Below are 20365 nucleotides of genomic sequence, written 5' to 3'. Positions count from 1 at the left end.
TATGTGATATTCTAATACTTATTGTCATTGAACTTTGCAAAAAAAAAAAATAAAGAGATACATTTCCTCATTCCTTCTTAGGGTTCATTATAATTGAAAAGCAGTTTAATTTGGGTTTTTTTTTTTATTATTTCCTCTTTTTTGTCATTGTTTATATTGTCTTTCTGGTTCTATTTGCTTCCCATACATTTATATATCTTCCTATGCCTCCTTAAAATTTTCAAATCCACTCATAGATGCTATTCAGTTGTTTCAGCCATGTCCTACTCCTCATGACCTTATTTGGGGTGTTCTAGGCAAAGAAACTAGAATGGTTTGCCATTTCTTTCTCTAGCTCATTTTACAGATGAGGAAACTGAGGCAAACAGGATTAAGTGACTTCTCCAGAGTCACAGCTAGAAATATCAGATGTCATATTTGAGCTCAGATCCTTATGAAAAATAGTTCTCTATTCACTGAGTGACTTATCTTCTTATAGTGTATTAAAATTTCATTACATTTGTGTATCACAGTGTGGTCATTCCACAATTGATGGGTATCCACTTTTTTGTTTTAGTACTTTTGGTACAAAATATGCTCCTATAAATATTTTGGCATATGTGAGATTTTCTCTCTTTTACCTCCTTGGGATACATATCTAAATAGCATAGGGGAAAATCATATCTAGGTCAAAAAATACAGTTTAGTTACTATTGTAGTAAAATTCCAAATTGTTTTCCAAAATGGTTGAACTAATTCACAGCTTCACCAACAGAGTTTTAATGTGTCTTTCTTTTGCCAATTTCTTAAACATTGATTATTTCCATCTTTTATCATATTTGTCCATTTTCTGTGCATGAGATAAAATCTGAATTGGTTTGATTTGCATTTCACATTATTTGGAACATGGGATAATTTTTCCATGTGTTGTTAATAATTCATTTTTTGGGGGAGAATTTTTTTGCTCATCATTTTTGTCCACTGGGGGAAAATGAACATCCACATATATATGCCAATAAACACACACACATATACATATATGTACATACATAGATAAGTGTGTGTTTTAACTTCTCTATATATCTTGGATATCAGATATTATCAGTGATATTTTATGCATTTTTTCTATAGTAGCTCTTTTTCAAATACTTCTTATGTGTTTTATGTATATTTAAAAGAATAGGTAATACTTTCTATGCCTATTTTACAGGAGTTGTGGCCGAGATCTCATATGAGTTAGTGATATGGCTAAGAATATCTTCATTTCTTTGATTGTGAGTTCAGTGCTCTGTGAGACTATCATGTTGCCAGAGAAACTGTCTTAGAAGTAGCTAATAACTTTTGCTTTTGCAGTAGGAGAGGGGATGGGAGGCAATTTTGCAAATTTAAGAACTTAAGATTTTTAGAGATAGAAGGCAATTTGTAGGTCTAGTGTAAACCCCACGTTTTATCAACAAAAGAACTTTTTTAAAAAAATAAAGAAACATCTCATTCCTCAATGAAAACTTCTCTCGTTAATATTGTCAATGATCTCTTATTTTTTATATCCAAAGGCTTTTTGTTAACTCAATTCTGTAAAATTGTATTGCTGTCTACCAGCTCCTTCTAGTTTTCTCTTCTTTATGGATTTTACAGATGAAAAAACTGAGACAAATTGAGTTGAATGACTTGTCCAGGGCCACACAGCTAGTAAGTATCTGAGGTTAGATTTAAACTCATGTTAAAATATGTATATATACATATATGTATGTATATTCATGTACATATATTCTATTTCATTCACACACATATATCCACACATACTGTTTATGTAATGCCAAAGGTCACTTTTAATGGGGTGACCAGTTCCTCCATTTGTCCTATTTCATATTTCTGCCTTAAGGTTATGACCGTCCCCTCTTAATGGTTGAGATAAAGGTGTTATAGACATTCCTTAATATCATTAGAATATCAGTAACCTCCATTTATGAGGCTATCCCCACCTAGGTCTCTGCATTATGTCATTGTTCTTGTTATTCCATAACAGGCTCGCTGTCTGGATACTCTGGGCTAGACTCTTTGAGATGATAGTCTCATCTAGCCCTGGGATCCATTGGTCCCAGTATTTCTCTCCATTTAATAAACTATTGAATTGGTCTCTAATCTCTGTCTTGCTCAGTTTCTTTTGGCATTACATTTATCTCAATATATGTTGTCCCTTCCTGGAAAACAAGAACTATTTCATTTTTGTCTTTATGTCTCCTGTATCCAGCACAATGCAAAGTGTATAGTAGACATTCCTGTAATATTTGCTGAATAAATGAACATCACAGTCTTAAAAATCTAGATACTTTCTTCTTGCTAAGGCAATTGGTGTTAAGTGATTTGCTCAGAATCACGCAGCTAGGAAGTGTTAAGTATCTGAGACCAGACTTGAACTCAGGTCTGTCTGACTTCAGGGCTGGTACTCTATCCACTGCACCACCTTAGATACTTCTTTACAATGATGTAGCATCTTTATATCAGACCATCTTTTATCTGGGAGATATCACACACAAAAAGTACTAGCAATGCCAGAAAATATTACATATTTCTCTATCATTTAAATGTATACGAGGATGATACTGGCAATTTAGGTGCTCTTAAGGATTTTCAATAACTCTGAAAGTGGCTGAAGCAGATGCTGTGGAGCTCTAAGCTTGGTCAGACATTAAAGACTTCAAGGTCACTGACTGAATCCTGGGCTATCACCACTTGACTTTATCTTGCCACTGGATTCCAGTGACTCTAGAAGATAATTAGATTCACTGGATTCCAGTGACTCTAGAAGATAATTTGTGCAATTCTGTCCCACTTAAATCCAGTTTATTGGTATGTCAAGACATCAGCTTCATGGTGTCACTGATTCTTTTAAAAAATGAAGGACAAACAACAAGAACATTAACTTTTCTCTGCTGCATACTCTGCAATTCAAGAATGCTGGTTTCTTTGCTGGTCTTTGCACAAGAGGCTATCTCCTGACTCTAGGCATTTTCCCTGACTGCCCCTCATTCTTGGAATCCTCTCCCTCCTCCTCCTCACTTCTTTGTTTCTCTGATTTCCTTCAAGATTCATCTAAAGTCCAACTTTTTCCAATAAGACTTTCTCTATCTCTGTTAATTCTGTTGCCTTCCTTCTGAGATAATCTCAAATTTATCCTGTACTTAGATTGTTTGTACCTAGTTGTTTGCATTTTCCCTTCCCCTTTAGATTGTTTAAAAATTATTTTTCTTTATATTCCTAGAGCTTAGCACAGTTTCTGGCATATGGAAGGTATTTAATAAATGCTTATTGGTTTTATTTGAAAATGTAGGGGAGAAGAGGACTTGATGGTAATCCCAAATTACTCCCACACCTTCTAACATAGAATGAGCTTTTCTCAAAGAATTTAACTTTACCACCTTCCTAAGGTGCTAGCCTAGAGGTCATGCCAATCCTACCCTTTCCTGAATTTTGAGGATAAATATAATCAAACTAAGAAGATTATACCTAGAGTATTTTGTGATACGTGGAAATCAGATTCTATTCTCTTATCAAGCCAATAAATATTTAAGTTCCAATTGGAGTAGCTCTCAAAAACTGGATATAGTATTGGGCTTGGAGTTAGGAAGATTTGTTTAAAACCAGGCTCAGATTACCTACTAACTGTATGACTCTAAGCAATTTAGTCTCCGACTTAGTTTCCTTATCTGTAAAATGGGGATAAAGTAGTAGTAGCTACTTTGCAGAATTATTATGTAGATAAAAATACACAATATTTTAAAGTACCTGGCACAAATAAATGCTATTTAAATTTTTATTCTCTTTTCCTAGTGTGATCAAAACTCTGTGCTCAGGGACACAAAACTTTTTAGTCTGTATTAAATATGTACTAAGTGGGAGAAGCAAGCCCAAGGAGCAGAATAATTTTCTTAAGCAATATAAGACCATTGGACCTTTGAAGGGTATGATGTCTCCCTTTATTCTTCATAAGGCTGCATAAATTATCAGGAGACCCACATTTGTTTTAGCACTGGTGCAGAGGCAATAAAGATTATATTTTATAGAAGAGCAAAGTTTGTGTGAAAAATATACTTGATACAGAAATGAAAAATAAGGTTGCTGAATTTCCATGTGACAAAATTTAGGAAAAAAGTAAGGAGTAATGATTGCAAATAAAATGTGATAACAGAATAATATAATGGAGAGAATTAAGGCTTACAGAAGGGAAAAGAAAGTGTTAGAAAATAAATTGGTGTAAGCCCAAGGGTTATATCTACCACTTAGCAAAACACGAATTGAGAATGGGGAAAACATTTTCTAAAGAACAGGGAAGTTTAAGGCAATTTATAGTGGGAAAAAGTAGAAACTTGTGTGAGATAGTAAAGAATCAGCCCAAGGAATAATAGCAACATTATAGAATGAAATTTCAAGAATATAAATTGTAATCCAAAAAGTGAAATAAAAAAGGAAAAAAGGAAACTATCTCTGATTTCAAAAGGAATATGTAACCATTTAAAGGAATTAGCAGAGTCTATAAGAATCATCAGACTCTATATGGGGATGTTAAAAATAATTTATTGAAAGCAGAGGTCACTGATAAAATGTTTGGTGCATTATAAGATTAAGTATCTCAGAGAAGATGATGTTCAGGAAATAATGAATCAAAAGATAGTTCCCAAAGTCTCTTCTCTTCTATTAATAAAAATATTCAAGAATTGAGTACCATAGCCTTTCACAAGGACAGGGAATACTTGCATGTCTCATAATTCTCTCCCCTCCCCCCCCCCCATCATTGTTCTACAGGCTTAATTTAGGATGAGTCATTACATAAATTCAGACAAAAATAACTAACAATTTTTATAATAATAATGTCATAAATCACATAATGCTCCCCCCCGAGAACTCAAAAAATGTATTCACATATAGCATTTTATTTATTTTCCAACCATTTTTTGCATAGTATAGAGAAACAGCTATAAGCATTCCTATTTTGTAGCTCCAAAGCATTGAGATGTGTCTCATATCTTTCCTGATCCTGACAGTTAACTTTATTTTCAGACTATCTAGATTTCTTTCATTTTGACTTCTCTCTCACAAAAATCTTTTCCCAAACTCTATTCAGGGATTTTTATCTTAGGCTCCATGAATGCAAAAATATGTTCTTATATAAATTAAAATTATATTAATAAATCAATATATCATATAATCACATTACCTAAATTAATTAATTAAAATTAAGTTGATATGTAAATTAAAATATTATATGCATTAAAATAAATATTAGCAATATTTAAATATTTGGAAAAGTGTTTTGAAAAGTATTTCAATATAATTTTTCTACATAATTCTATGCATTTTATTTTGCGCATTTAAATGCATTATTCTGAGAAGTGATACATAGACTTTGTGAGAGTACCAAAGGTGTCTATGGCACACAAAAGATTAAAACCCCTTATTCTCAGCTTTTTAATTAAAATCAACATAATTGAACTTATAGCACAATTATTTAGGTTTATTATGGGCAAAGCATTGTAGCTAATGCTATGGTGAATACAAAGTAGCTTCCTATATTTCCCCTTTCAGTTCATCCTCTACTAATCTATAAATCCAAGCTTCCTAAAGTATTGGATTGAGCATGCTCTGCTCAACTATTCTCTATTCAACAATAATCTCTCATTTTCTGAAGCTCGAATAAGATTTGCTGCAATTTTTGGAAACCTTTTGATCAAATACTGACCCATCTTTCCAACTTTATTATGTTACTTCCTTGTCAAAGATATAAAATCATGACAATCTAGACAAAGATAAATTTCTTTATATCCATGTTCCTTATACAAAAGATTCCATTTCTGTTTTCTGTACATTTTTGCAAAGGTGTCCCCCATGCTTATAATTCACTCTCATCTCATTTCTGATTCTTAGAACTCATTGTTTCTTTTATAGTCCTGAAAATGAAACCTTATACATGAAGTATTTCCTGATTTCCTGATCTCCACAATTTATTTTTATGTTTTACATACACACACACACGCACGCACACACACACACACACACAACATGTAAGTGCTTCAAGGGCAAGTTTTTTTTTTTTTCCTATTATCTTTGTATTTCCACTGTGTAGGAAGATGTTTGGCATTTGGAAGACAAGTATGTTGATTGAGTGATGTTGGAATGTATGTGAGAGATGTATTTGTGTATTGGCTTAGGGTATTGGGGAGGATGCATTGTAAGGCATAAAGTCACTATGGGAGTAGATACCAGAAGTCTTAGGACATAGATTTAAAGCTAAAAGGGACATTGAGGGTAGCATAATATGATAGAGAGAGAGAGAGAGAGAGAGAGAGAGAGAGAGAGAGAGAGAGAGAGAGGAACTGAAAGTTAATATGACCTGGATTTAAATCCTAGCTGAAACTATGATGATACTATGCCAAAATTAAAGTATGAGTTGATTCTCTATTGGTTGTGCTAATTTTGGTATGACCACTAACACCAAGAAAACACAGCTATCCCATCAGTCAGCAATATACCATTCATATGTGGAACCATTGATCATAGCACATGGAGAAAATCTGAATATTGTGGATAAGTTCACTTACCTTGGCAGTATACTTTTTAAGGATGTACACCTAGATGATGAGGTTGTCATGGCATTGCTAGAGCTAGCTCAGCATTTGGGAAGTGCTGAAGGATCTTGCCAAGTTGAAGAGCTGTTGTGCTAACCCCATTGTATATTTGTGAAACCTGGGCAGTTTATCAGCACCATGATAGAAAACTGAAATGCTTCCATTTGAATTGTTGGCAAGTTCAGATACTGGACACTGAGGTCCTTTCTTGAGCTAAACTGCCAAATATTCAAACTACTGCAGGGATTTCAATTCTGATGGATTGGCCATGATGTTTGAATGCCAAATGTATGTTTGCCTAAAAGACTATTTTACAAAGAACTCATAAAAGAAAGTGCTCACATAGTGGCCAGCAGAAGCAATACAAGGACACCCTCAAGAGCTCTCTGAAAAACTTCGGAATTAACTGTAAGTCATGGGAGATAAAAGCAAAAGGTCACTCAGCATGGTGTGCCTGCATCAAAGGAGGTACTGTGCTTTATGAACAAAGCAGAATTTCACTAGCTCAAAAGAAATGTGCATTAAATAAATAAAAGAAATGGGTAATGTACAAGTTTAGAGACATCTCCACTTCAAATGTTCATAAGTATTAAGCGTGTCCAAATAATAAGGTAGCTCAATCTCCAGAGCTAATGGATAGTGTGCTGTGCTGGTGTGGAAATACTTAGAGTATAAGTCAAAGTAGTCAATGTGTTCTAGATGCTGATCCAGAGATACAGCAAAATAAGGAAAATTAGGAGAAATACTGAAGATGAGGTATGAAGAAGGATTTGAGAGTTCTTCAGAATGGAAAACAAAGTTGGAATTCGAATCTGGGAATTTAGATTTGAGAGGATTAAAGAGTTAAAACTGAAGGAAAGAAAGAACTAGAATGAAGAGAAAGATTGGAATAAAATAAGGACCTAGAGAGAATTGTTCATGGAATTGTGAATTGATCAAGCTATTTTGGAGAACAATCTGGAATTATGTCCAAAGAATTCTTAAACTGTCTAGGCCCTTTGAACCAGCATTACCACTACTACATCTATTTCCCATCATCTAATTAGGGTCAGCGGAAAATGGAACAAAGAATAGGAGTTAGTGCTTCCTTTCCCAAAGATTGGAAACAGCTGTAAATCTGTAAACAATTGTGTTCCTTTCTTGGGGCATATATCCAGTATGTGATCAAGAATTCAATACATAAACTAGATAACTGCTACTTGCTTATGATGATTCAAGTGATTACCTGAATAAATCTAGAAAACAATGCTAAATATTATGAAATCTCAGGCAAGAAACTAAAGATATTAACAAGTGGTATCCTCACACTTGTTGCCAACCCAAGATAAGATCATCAGAAGAAAAAAGTGGATTTAGAAAATAAATAGGTAGTTGAGAAATTAGTATTTGAAAATCAGGTTAGATTTCTATATGTTGCTTAATTAAAAAGAATGATTAACTTCTGATTACTAAGGATATCAGACCAGGAGAGATGGGCTACTGACTATCAAGCATGCAATTCTGAAAACAAAGAGAAATAATTCTTATGAAGAACAAGAAGAAAGCCAATAACAAGGATTCTATATCTACCTCCTTAACAGAGAAGTGATGAATATAAGGTACAGAGTATTTCTTGAGCATAATTTATTTTGCTTTACTACATGTGACTATAAATGAGTAATAAGGAATTTATTTTTCTTTTTTTTTCCTCAAAGGGATGGTGTGGGAAAATGATATTAATTTTCTGTTAGTTAAAAATTAAAATGGATATGCAGGATGCTCATCAACCAACCTAGATTTTTAAAAGACGTCTACAGGTTAAAGCAAGAGTGGAAATGAAGGATAGCACAATTATAAAAGATATTCTAAAATTCTAAAAATATCAACTCAGTGACCAGCCACGATTCCAGAGGAAGGATGATGAGAATGTTACCCATACTTTGGAAGACAGGAAATGGGCTGAATATCCAAGAATAAGACACAATTTTGGACCTTACTAATATGGGAATTTGATTTGCTTGAATAGGAATTTTTGTTTTCTTTTCCATTTTTTTCAGTGGGAAGAGCAGAATTATAAATGCTTGCTAATTAAAAAAAAAGGCAGCTAGGTGGCAGAGTGGATTAAGTGCCTGTTAGTTGCATAACTCTGGGCAAATCATTTATCCCTCTTTGCTTTATTTTCTTGATCTGTAAAATGAGCTGAAGAAGAAATGGAAAATTACTCCAGTATATTTGCCAAGCAAACCACAAACGGGGTCACAAAGAGTTGGACATTATGGAAACAATTGGCCAACAACAATAATTTTTTAATAATAGCTTTTTTTATTTTCAAAATTTATGCAAAAATACTTTTCAACATTCACCCTTGAAAAACCTTGTATTCCAATTTTTTTCTCTCTCCCATCCCTCTCCACCCTTTTCTAGACAACAAGTAATCCAATATGTGTTAAACATGGGCAATCCTTCTATACATATTTCCACATTTATTATGCTGCACAAGAAAAATCAGATCAAACAGGAAAACATGAGGAATAAAACAAAAAGCAAGCAAATAACAACAAAAAGATGAAAATATTATGTTGTGATGCACATTCAGTCCCCATAGTCCTCTTTCTGGATGCAGATGGTTCTCTCCATCACAATTCTATTGGAATTCGCCTGAATCACCTCATTGTTGAAAAGGGCCACATCCATCAGAACTGATCATCACATATTCTTGTTGTTGCTGTGTACAACATAGTCTTGGTTCTATTCACTTCACTTAGCAGCAGTTCATGCAAGTCTCTCCAGACTTTTCTGAATTCCATAATATTCATATACCATAATTTATTCAACTATCCTCTAACTGATGGACATCTACTCAGTTCCCAGTTCTTTGCCACTACAAAAAGGGCTTCTCCCAAACATTTTTAAAGCAACAACAATAATTTTTTAAAATGCAAAAACAAAACAAAGTCCTGTTAGTTTAACATAGAGAGTGCAAAAACACAGAACGAATTGAATCTAGTGACAACTAATGACAATAAAGATCTATTTCAAGGTTTATTGGGGAAATGAGAAGGATCAGAAAATAAGAATAAGTAAAAGTAAATCTACTCAAGTGCAGACCCCTGCTCAGGATGCATTGAATGATAACAGAAAATACAAATACACTAGATTTTGCTTGATTTTTTTTGTTTCTGTTCTTTTTCGCCTGCCAAAGAGAATGATCTTTGGATTGGAAAGGGAGAGAGAGAAAAAAAGAAGACAACACCTCAAAAAAGTAGGAAGTTGTTCAGAAAGGATCTAATTACTTTTAATGAGAAATATTATGTGACCCCAGTAAGCTATATGCCAGAGATATGTTACAGATGTGATTCTGAGTAGTCAGTTATCTTGAAAGAGTGTAGAAACTTTGTAATGACTAAAAGCAGAAGTAGGGATGGTGGATATAAGTTGCTTATTTTGTTTTACTAAAAGAAAAAAACTTCCTGGATAAAATGGGTTGCTTTCATAGAGAGTAGGCTTTTTTAACCTGTGTTTTTCAAAGATCAGATGACCACTTGTCAAACATATTATATTAGAGGTAGTTTTTTTTTCAATTATAGGGTGAAATATATTTCTAAATTCTTTTTAATTCTGAGATTCTGTAAAGCTATATGAATTCAGAGGAAGGGAATACCACACTTGATTAAGGGAATTTAATAGTTAGCTTTATGGAAAAGGGAAGTATTTAAATTGCATCTTAAAGCTGGATCTGATGTGATTAGGTGCTATCAGTGTAATACTGTCCACAAACAAGTGCACCTGGAAAATCTCATCATAAATACTATTTCCCCATTATTTGAAATATCTCTCTTTTTGAAATATCTTGAAAGTAAATCCTTTAAATAAATAAATAAACTTAACAGAATTGATTATATAAATGATAAAAAAGTCACACAATGATAACAATAGATGCAGAATTTTTTTTGATAAAGTACTATACTCATTTATATTAAAAACACTTGAAAATCTAGGTATACATGGATTTTTCCTTAAATTGATTAAAATGTTAACTTAAACTTTCAACAAACATTATTTGTATTGAGGATAAGTTAGAAACCTTACCAGTATTATAAGGTGTGAAATAAGGATGCCCACTGACACTAATATTATTCAATATTGCATTGGAAATACTAACCATAGCAATAAGAGAAGAAAAAGAAATATATGGAATCAGAATAAGGAATAAGGTAACAGAACTATCTCTTTTGTAGATGATATGAAAATATACTTGGAAAATCCCAAATATTAATCTGAAAAGTTGATTGAAAAAATGAATAAATTTAGCAAAAGCAGGATATAAAGTAAATCACATAAATCACCAGCATCCCTATATAGGAAAAACAAAACCTTACAAGAAGAGATAAGAAGAGATAACCCATTTAAAATAACTCTGGAAAGCTAAAACACCTGAGTATATCTGTAAATACACACCCATGAACTATATGAGCAAAATTTTAAAAATCTTATAAACAAAATTGAATTTAAATAATTGGAGAAATATTATTTGTTCATGAAAGGCAAGGCCAATATAATAATGCTATGGGCCAGAACTGAACTTTAAACAAAGGATTCTTACAAGATACTAAGTCAGTGGAATTGATAGAGACAATAGTTATCTAATTTAGCATGGTTCAGGATTATTGATTTAATCCTACAAGGAGATGTTATAGGCCAGAATTCATACTAAATGGAATTGAGGATACAATGGTTAAATCAAGTTTAGCACTGATTTAATCCTACAACAAATAATGGTTTTCTAGTGATATAATGAAAGTTTTGAACTCAGTGTATAGCATATAAGCAAGAAGCTCTCAGGATCAAAAGGAACAAGCACACTAGCAGCTCTCAGAGGCTGAGACAGATTCATTCCATCTTCCACCTTTGTAGTGGCTGGAGGCTGAAGCACAAACCTTCTTGTTAAGAGATTCAGAAGCCAGAGAAGCAAGGCGGCTCAAACTCTCAATACCAAGGAGACAGGCTTCCAGAAAAACTAGCCAAGCCCCAAGTGAAGGAGACAAGACTTTTGAAAGAGACAATGAAGGATTTGGACTTTAATCCCTGGCTGCACTTGTGGTGATTACTGAACTGAAATGAAGGCTCCCTCCAGAGACCCCCAAAAAACCTCAACAGAGAAGATTATATTTTAGAGAGACAATTACATAATAAAATTGACAATTTTACCTAAACTAACATATATTTAATACCTTTCTAGTTAAATTACCAAAAATATTTGACTGAATTAGAAAAATAAGAAAATTCACTTGGAAGCACAAAATACTCAAAAATATGAAAGGAACTAATAAAAAAATATAAAGGAAGTTTAGCAATACAGATCTTAAACTATATTATTAGGCAATAATTATCAAAGCTATCTGGTGCCGGTTAAAAATAGAAAGGTAGGTCAATAGAATAAAGTAGACATACAACTTACAGTGGGAAATGAATACAACAACCTTGTATTTGATAAGTATAAAGAACTAAGGTTTTGGGATAAGAATTCTTATGTGACAAGTGTATATGACAAATGCAGAGACAAGATTTGGGGATAAGATTTCATTATTTGGTAAAGAATAGAAGAAGAAAATAAAAATGTTCTTACCCCATTTGCCAAGATAAAATCAAAATGGATACATGACCTAGATATAAAGAAACATTAGAAGAAAATGGAACATATTACCTATCAGACTTATAGATAGGTGAACAATTTATGAGCAAAGGATAGAGAGTAGAGGGAAGTGGAAAATAGATAATTTCTATTATATTAAATTAGAAAGGTTTTGTACAAATAAATGTAGCCAATATCAGAAATAAAAGCAGAAAATCAGGGGAATTGTTTATAGGCATTTTTAGATAAAGATCTCATATATAAAATATATAAAGAATTTTGTCAATGGTCAAAGGATATGAACAGGGAGTTATCTACATTCTAATCTACAGTCATATGAAAAAATACTCTAAATCATTATTGATTTGAGGCATGCAATTTAAAGCAACCTCAATATATCATTTTATACCTATCAGATTGGCTAAAATGATTTAAAGAAAAGTGACAAATATTGGAGGGGATGTGAAAAAATTGAGACACATTCATTGTTGGTGGAATTGTGAACTAATCCAATCATTTTGGAAAACAATCTAAAATTATGTCCAAAGAGTTGTTAAATATTCTGTACCCTTGGCCCAGCAATCCCTACTATATCTATTTCCTAAGATGAATAGGAAAAAAGGAAAAATAATCTTTGTCTTCTAAAATATTTATAGCAGCTATCTTTGTAGTGGTAAAAAACTGGAAATTTCAAGATTGCCCCTTAGCTGGAGAATGCCTGAACAAGTTATATGATTGGCATGAAATACTATTGTGCTACAGGAAATTATGAGCACAATAATCTCAGAAAAACGTGAAAACTTACATGAAATAAGGAAAAGTGAAATAAACAGATCCAAGAGAACACTGTATATAGCAATATTGTTTTAAGGACAAGTTTGAGAATATAAGTCATTTTGGCTATTATAAATACCCAAATTAACTAAAAAGAACATATCTGCATCCAGAGAAAGAACTGATGAATAGAAGTGGGTACAGAATGATTTTACATATATACATATATATTATGCACACACATATATATATATATGTATATATATATATATTTGTGTCTAATAGTTGCCATCTCTAGGGTGGGTAGAAGAAGGGAAAAAAAGAAATATACATGATAATTTTGTTATATATTTTAAAAGAATAGTAAGTTATACACAATAGATTTAAAATTCATATGCTGGAAACCCACAGTTTTCCATTTATTAAGATATATTTAATTTTATTTCATGATGGGTTTTTTTTTGACTCACCATGTGAATGAAATGCCTTATAACTCTTTTATTAATACATAAAGTTTTAAATATGAACTTTTTATCTCTTTCATTTTTAATCCTGACCTATATTTTCTAAACTATCTTCACCATCATTATTATATTGAAATATCAAAACATTAAGGTATATATTGACTTAGCAGGGAGGATCTTATCAACTTCTCTGTAGAAATTTTGTACTTTTTCATCCTCTACAATAGAAGTTGACACATTTATTTCAAGGAGCTTCATGGTGAACATTCTTTTTATGCTTATTATGTACACTAGAAAGGACAGCAATCAATTGTCCCAGGAAATTCTTTCCCATTGCCTTTCAACATAAGATTAAATCTATTCAGCTGACTCCTTTATTTGATATGCCTCTTCCTAGTAAAACTATGAGCCATCATTCCCTTTAGCTGCAATGTCCTTAAGTCTTTTTTCATTTTATTTATAGTGAGAATGTCAATATTTATATAGTTCATTTCCTCTAGCACAGTATTAACTCATTGGTCAATGGACAAAGATGCAATAATTATAGTATTGACAGTAAAATTAATATTTATACATGGTCTAAAACTATAATTCTTAGTACTTTCTTGCTCCCTCTTATGCTATTTTGTTCTGAAAAGGAGTGACATTTTGTGTCACCACATTTGGTGAACATACTTAATTTGTATAGCCAAAAAAAATTATCACCTAGTGACTGATCTACTGTTGATTGGCATCTTCTGATTTGTCTAGGCTGCTGGGAGATAGCAAGCATTGTTATTTGAATTACAATAGTGCCAACACCTATCAATATTTATTCCTATCCCCATGTCAAAGATTTACTTTCCCTAAAAGGCAACAAAATCATACATGGGATCCTGTTAGTCCTTATCTCATTTGATTCAGCTTCCAGGTTACCTAACAGCATAAAAAGGCTCCCTCATTTGAAATTGCTTTACCTCTCACTCAATAGATGTTGGAATGCCAGAAAACTCACCACCATGCCCTGCGGATCATTTCTACATCAAGACAAGGGGATAGGCATGTCTATAAAAGCTAAATATCATTGTGTCCTTGTTGTATATCCTTACTATGTTAGGGATAAGTAAAATGAAAGCTGAATTAACAAGGTGTTGTTTCTAATGTTTACAGGGATTTAAAAACTTTCTTACTTGGTAATACTTGTCTTACTAGGTTATACCAACTACCTTACACAAAATGAAGGAAAATGTCATAAGATTTTCCCAATAATAGCATATTGATGAGCAATAGTATTGAATGGTAATGAAAAGCTAGATTATAAACGTGTATAGTCAGGTAATATACATTTACTAAGTACTTACTGTGTGCTAGACATTATGCTAAGCACTAGTGATACCAAAAAAAAAAAGGCTAAAAATGTTCCTGCTCTCCAGGGATAGCAATTTTGATCTCAGATTAAAAAAAAAGGAAAAATAGATCTTAATAATAAGAGATAAGGAAGGAAAATACATTTTCATAAAGGGTATAATAAACAATGAAGTACCAAGTGGTAGAGCAACCAAATTCTTAGAAAAGATTTTAAGCCAGTTACAGGAAGAAATAGAAAACAAAACTATATTAGTAGGGGACCTTAACCTTCCCCTCTCAGAATCAGACAAATTTAACCACAAAATAAACAAGAAAGAAACTAGGGAGATTAATAGAATCATAGAAAACCTAGATATGATAGACCTCTGGAGAAAATTTAATAGGGACAGAAAGGAATACACCTTTTTCTTGGTAGTACATGGTACCTACACAAAAATTGACCACGTGTTAGGACATATAAACCCCCAATCAAATGTGGAAAGACAGAAATAGTAAGTGCTTCCTTTTTGGGCCACAATGCAATAAAAATTATATCAAATAAAGGGGCAGGGAAAGATAGACTAAAAACCAATTGGAAATTAAATAATATAATTCTAAAAAATGAGTGGATCAAGCAATAAATCACAGAAACAATTCATAATTTCATCCAAAAGAATGACAATAATGAGACAACATACCAAAACCTATGGGTTTTGTCATAAGCGAAAACTTATGCTAAAAGTTTTTGCCAAAAAAACTGCCAAAGCAGTTCTTAGGGGAAATTTTGTATTTCTGAATAGTTAATAAATAAAATAGAGAAAGAGATCATTGAATTGGGCATGCAACTAAAAAAGCTAGAAAAAGAACAAATTAAACCCCCCCCACTTAAATACCAAATTAAAAATTCTGAAATTCAAAAGAGAGATTAACAAAATTGAAACAAAGAAAACTATTGCACTCATAAATAAAATTAAGAGTTGATTTTATGAAAAAAAAACCTAACAAAATAGATAAACTTTTGGTTAATTGGATTAGAAAAAGAAAAGAAAAAAACAAATTACCAGCATCAAAAATAAAAAGTATGAACTTACCACCAAGGAAAAAGAAATTAAAGCAATAATTAGGAGCTATTTTGCCCAACTGCATGGCAGCAAATCCAACAATCTAACTGAAATAAATGAATATTTACAAAAATATAAATTGCCCAGATTGATAGAAGAGGAAATAAATAATTTAAATAGTCCCATTTTAGAAAAAAAAATTGAACAATTCATGAACTCCTTTTAAAAAAAATGTCCAGGGCTAGATGGATTCACAAGTGAATTCTATCAAGTTTTAAAGAACAACTAATTCCAATACTTGGAATAGGAAAGTAAACTACTTGGAAAAATGGGTAAAAAAGGAGTTCTGCTAAATCCCTTCTATGACATAAATATGATATTGATACTTAAACCAGGAAGAGCCAAAATGGAGAAAGAAAATTACAGACCAACCTCCCTAATGAATATTGATACAAAAATTTTAAATAAAATATTAGCAAAGACATTATAGCAACTTATCAACAATATAATATACTGTGACAAGTTGGATTTATACCAAGAATGCAGGACTGGTTCAATATCAGAAAATCTATTACCATAATTGACTATATCAATAGCTAAACCAACAAAAATCATATGATAATCTCAATAGATGCAGAAAAATATTTTGACAAAATATATCACCCATTCCTGTTAAAAACATTAAAGAGGATAGGGATAAAGGGAACTTTCCTTAAAATAATAAACAGTATCGATCTAAAACCAATAGCAAACATTATTTGTAATGGAGAATAGCTGGATGCATTTCCAGTAAGATCAGGGATGAAACAAAGATGCCCATTATCATCACTATTTGTGGTGTTCTCTTCTTTTTTATAATATGATTGTTCTCTGGGAGCAGGTTTCTCGGGGGAAGTTTTCTGGAGGCAGCCTTAGTTTCACTTCAGCGTAATAATCACCTCAAATGCAGCCAGCTGATAAAAGTTCAAATCTTTTATTGTCTCTTTCAAAATAGCCCGGTGAGTTTTCTTAGAGGCCTATCTCCTTCCTTCGTTCCAAGAGCTCTTGCAGCTTGTCTGCCAGCTTCAGCCTCCAGCTCTCTCTGAATTTTGGTTCTCCTCCTCCGAATCCTTTGTTCTGCCTGACTGCAGTCTCTAGCTTGTCAATCTCCTGAACTGAAATCACTTCACTAACTCAGCTCTTTTTATGCTTTTTTAAAGGGGTAAACTGAAAGGTTGACTTCTCTTCCAAGAGTGGGATTATGGGAGGTGTGAATTCACAAAGTTACAAAGTTAACATTGTGAATCTCCTGTACTTGTGAACTCCAATGTGTGAGCTCTAATGTGTAAACTCTCTTAAAGGTGTGAGCTCTAATGTGTGACCTCTAATGTGTAAAGTCTTAAAGGTGTAAACTTAAACATTGTTTCTATCAACTCTAATGACTTAACACTTTGTAAGGATTCTAACAACTATTATTCAACATTGTATTAGAAATGTTGACTTCACCAATAAGAAAAGAAAAAAAAGTAATTAAAGGAATTAGAATAGGCAATGAGGAAATAAAACTATCACTCTTTGAAGATGATATAATGATAAACTTAAAGCCTAGAAAATCATCCAAAAGCTACTCAAATAATTCATAGCTTTAATAAAGTTGCAGGATATAGAATAAATCCACACAAGTCATCAGCATTTCTTTTTTTTTTCATTTTTTTTTAAATTAATAGCTTTTTATTTACAAGTTATATGCATGGGTAATTTTACAGCATTGACAATTGCCAAACCTTTTGCTCCAATTCTTCCCCTCCTTCCTCCCACCCCTTCCCCCAGATGGCAGGATGACCAATACATGTTAAATATGTTAAAGTATAAATTAAATACAAAATAAGTATACATGTCCAAACTGCCATTTTGCTGTACAAAAAGAATCTGATTTTTAGAAAGACCTGAGATTTACACAAACTGATGAGTGAAACAAGCAGAACCAGAATACATTGTACACAATAACAGCAAAAATGTGCAATGATCAACTATGAAAGACTTGGTTCTTCTGAGTGTTTCAGTGATAATACCAAAAAGCAATACCAATAGACTTTGGACAGAAAATACCATCTGCATTCAGAAAAATAATTATGGAGATTGGATATAAATCAACACATGCTATGTTCACTCCTTATTTTCTGTTTTTTTTCTCTCCCAAGGCTTTTCATTTTGCTCTGATTTTTTCTCCCAATATGATTCAAAAAATAATGTGTATTGAAAGTAAGTAATTTTTTAAAAAAAGTTCATGCTCTCAAGGAGCTTACATTCTGAAAGAAAAGAAAATATATTAACAAATAGTTATATATAAGATACATACTCGAATTGGAGGATGATACTAGGCTTAGATCTAAATGTTTCAACAGCAAATTGGTATTTTATCTGAATCTAGTATTTCCAAAATGTAGGAGCAATGAGGCAAAGCGTGGTGAATAGCCAGTACAAAAGCATATAGAGATAGAAGATAGAATATATTATATGAGTAGGCTAGTATAGTTGGAACATATGCATATGAAGGAGAAGGAAATGTAAGAAGATTAGAAAACTAGGAAGAAGCCAAATTGTGATTTACCTTGAATGCCAAACAAGGGACTCTATATTTGATACCAGATTTAATATGAAGCTCCTGTAGTTCATTGATTAGGACAGTGTCATTGTCAAGTATATGCATTAAGAAAATCACTTTGAAAAACAAACAAACAAACAAAAATCACTTTTACATTTATGTGAAGGATGAATTAGGATTGTGGTAGACTAGAGATAGGGAATTCAAATAAAAGAAGGGCCCAATAGTCTAGGCAAGATGTGAGGAGTGCTTAAATTAGAGTAATAGCTGTGAAAGAAAAGAGGTCTTGGGATATATCATAAAAGTTGCAATAAAAAGACCTGGCAACTAGTGGATGTGAAAGATAAGAGAGAGTGAAGAGTTTTTAAGGGCTATAGGAATTTCAGAAAAGGGGAGGGTTTGGAAGAAATAGAACTGAGTTCTGTTTGGACATGTGTTTGATATACCTATATCTGTTTCTAAATGTCTAATAAGCAGTTTATAATATGACCCTGAAGCTCAGATGAATAATTTGGTCTGTATATTTGGGTATGAAAATAATGTTCATGGAGATAATAATTTAATCCTTGGAAATTGAAGAGATCTCCAGGACAGAAAAAAAAAGAAAGCCTAGATTAGAATTAGAGGGCATGACAGGAATGAAAATCCAACAAAGGAGCCTGAGAAAAAGCAGTCAATTAGGAGAAAACCAAGAGAGCATTTTTCACAGAAATTCAAAGAGCAAATAGAATTTAAGAGATGATAAATTGTAGATAGATTAAGAATGAAGGTTGAGAAGAAACCATTTAGGATTTCTGGAGATAGAGTGAATATAGCAGAAAGGAGAAAGCACTCAGCTGAGCTCTCCTAATATCCACCTCCAAACAACTTTAAAATAATTCTTTAGAGAAAATCTTGGAGTGGCAGAGCCAAGAAAATATCAGTAAAATATTCTTTTAGCCCAAAACAACATAGGAAGTTGAAAAAAGAGATCTGTGTCTTGGGGGAGGAATGATTCAGAGTCCAAGCTGTTGAAAAAATCAGTGGTGGGATTAAAGGGCAGTGACAGAAACAGTGGTAACTTCAGGAATTCTCAAGCCAGAGATGGTAAAATCCATTCGGAAAGAGATTACAGGGGACTCATGTACTAGCACTTGACATGAGATTAGATGATGCTTTACAGCTCCATTGTCTATAACCTTTTCTGTGCCATAACTCAAAGGCAGGAAGGAACACATTAAATAAAGAGAGAGTAGAAGCTCTGAAGGACAGTATCACTTTCAACCCCAAGAGATCAGGGAAGTTAACAGAGACCCTGAGAAGCAGTACTGACTGCAGTCTCAAGAGAGATTGAACCAGAGCCCAGACCCACAGCAGTGACCAACTTCTTCTGAAATTATATTTCCTTGGAAACACCAAAAACTTCTAACCTCCTCCCTGCTCAACTAGCTCTGGAAAGAACAGTGAAAAGAAAATAACCCAAAACAAAAACCTCAAAGCTTGAAATAGTGCCCTTCCCCACACCATGCCATGGACATATCCTAAAATTAACGTAAAGTTCCAAATCAAGAAATAAGGTAGAATGATGAGTAAAAAATAAAAAAAGAATCTGACCATTAAAAAAACCAGTTACTATGGTGACAGGGCACAAACTCAGGGGAAGACAAAGAAGCAAAAATAGCTACAAGCAAAGCCTCAAAGGAAAAAATGAATTGGAATGAATCAAACAAGAATTCTTAGAAGAGGTAAAATATTTCAATATTAAATAAGAATGGTAGAAGAAAAATCAGGTAAAGGAATAGAAGCATAGAAATACAATTATGAAAAGAATTAAAAGCTTGGTAAAAGAGACACAAAAATACTGAAGAAAACACATTGAAAAGAGAATTGCAAAATGGAAAAAGGTAAATTGACTGCTAAAAACAACTCTAAAAAGTAAGTTGGTCAAATGGAAAAGAATGATA

The 20365-nt window shown here is 32.7% G+C and overlaps 1 long non-coding RNA gene across 3 annotated transcripts in view; it reads left to right on the top strand.

Moving 5' to 3' along the window:
- Positions 1-20365, top strand: part of LOC116420662 — an 83417-nt gene that overhangs the window by 19149 nt on the left and 43903 nt on the right. The gene's annotated exons all lie outside the window — the stretch shown is intronic.

Source organism: Sarcophilus harrisii, chromosome 1, assembly GCF_902635505.1.
Source record: "Sarcophilus harrisii chromosome 1, mSarHar1.11, whole genome shotgun sequence".
In the NCBI taxonomy this organism is placed as follows: Eukaryota; Metazoa; Chordata; class Mammalia; order Dasyuromorphia; family Dasyuridae; genus Sarcophilus; species Sarcophilus harrisii.
This window is presented reverse-complemented; position numbering and strand designations above follow the sequence as displayed.